This window comes from Amaranthus tricolor, chromosome 2 (assembly GCF_026212465.1).
Source record: "Amaranthus tricolor cultivar Red isolate AtriRed21 chromosome 2, ASM2621246v1, whole genome shotgun sequence".
In the NCBI taxonomy this organism is placed as follows: Eukaryota; Viridiplantae; Streptophyta; class Magnoliopsida; order Caryophyllales; family Amaranthaceae; genus Amaranthus; species Amaranthus tricolor.
Window position 1 is genome coordinate 15274194 of NC_080048.1, and position 2094 is coordinate 15276287.

Here is a 2094-nt window from a genome sequence, read left to right on the forward strand (position 1 = left end):
AATTAGAGATTAGGTGACTTTAAAAATCAAAAGATAAGTTCAATTTCAAAAATAAAACTTACTCTTCCACATATGGAGCCAGAATGAATGTGTGTTTAGATGCAAGGGAATTAGTCAAAGCAGTCTCAATGTATGCTCTGACGTCATCTGGATCATTTCTACATTTACTACCCGAAATCGACTCCGGACAAAACCATCCAATTTTTATTGGAGGTTCGCAAGAATTTAGCTCCTCGTAAGCCGCACTAAACTCACAAATAAGAAAATTTTTTTAGTAATTCGGTTATTAAAAAACAATGCCTAACTTGTAAGATAATGAACATCACCTCATGTAGACATGGAAAAGAGCTACATTCAGCATCTCACCTCTCAAAAATTGCCCAATGTCACTAGGACCAATAATTACAAACGGGCTCTCTAAAAAGCAGTATTGCTCCTTCAGCAGGTTCAAAATGATTGGGTCCTCCTCACTTATGCGAGATGCACAATAATGCAGCCATTTGCAATCTTGAGAGAGATCTTTTAGCTCCTCATCAGTCAAAATTGGAGTGCTTGGCATCGACTTTGACCCAGTCGACACCTTTGCTGAGGAACCGACCTCTCTCCAAGATCCCTTTTGACTCTTTTGCTATTTCAATTTATACAATTAAATTAGTGTGAGCATGTAATTAAAAAAATAAAAATAAATAAGGTACAAATGATTCTTACCCTGTTAGTCAATCGGACCCAAGCATATGGCCATGTGACGAAACTACCTAGGGCGTCTGATAGTTTCTCAAGGCTCCATGCTGGCATTGGAATTGGGAGTGAGAAATCTTCAAACCCCTTTACAATAGTCTCCACGGCCACACTTATGTGGCCACTTGTAACAGGCATTGAATGCACTGTTTGGCCCTCTTTATTTGGCTAGGCCATACCATATGCAACATCAGTTAAGTCGCAATCACTAGCAACACCTAACTGAGGCAGCAAAAGAGAACAAGGAGTCGCCTCCTGAAAATTGTGTCGTTTAGTATAATAAGCATCATAATAAAATATTAATTACGCGTTGCAATTTAAATTAATAAGTGCTTATATATTTAAAAACTATGTACCTGTAGCACTGGCTCCGGAATTGGCTCCGGATTTTGAGCAACGAAGTTTATGTTCTCCGGTGTGGTGTTTTCCCCTTCAGGGGTATTAGTAATGAGCTGGGGTGCTACGGGGGTAATGGGCTCGGATGTTGGCTCGACCAAAGCGTTAGGATCCCCATGTTGACTTTCCTGATCCTCGACAATCAAGTTTGCCAAGTCCACAATGGGTTCTCCCATCTTCTGCAACACGGCGGCCAGCTTGGCAAGAATGTCCTTCGTAATCTCCGCTCAGAGGGTTGCTGCTTCTTCCCGCAGTGCCGTTCGGGATTGAGTAGCAACACACTCTTTGCCGAATGCCTTCCGTAACCCCACGCGGACGCCTCCTTTTCCGACTACCCGCCTACTGTGGTCTTTCCCTAAGACCATATGCAATGCGGCAACATTGCCTATTGGGGTGAACTCCCTCGTAGCTTCTTTTTCCTTCCAGCCCATCTGTTCAAATAAAAAGTGACATATATAGCAATTAGTATAAGTACATCAAAGCCAAAGAATACAAAACTTCCTTTTGCTTGCAGAATCAGAAGCTTTACCACGCTTTTCCTAATTAATTAATAGAAATCGAATGTCATGTATTAGTTTAATGACTGAATCAAAAGAAGTAAATTCAAATTGGTAAACTATAATATAGTATGAAATACTTACAAATTCTATGGGAGTTGTTCTTTTGGCAACAAAGGCCTCCCAATCCCTCTTCGATATGTGACCCCATATTTCGTAGGGCATCTTCGAAGGTGCTTGCTCTCCACCTTCGTTTCCCGTTTTGACCTTTTTGGTCGTACGGGCACGGCTCTTCGTAATCCAGCCAGTTACTAGCTTGGATTTGAAATCTCTGAATCTTTCAGCATCAGCTGAAAGAAACACATTCTTCTTGTCCTCATCGCTCTCGATGTGGAAAAGCTTCTACAAAAAAAATTTATATTTATTACTATCAATCAAATTAATTTTAAAATGAAAATAAATG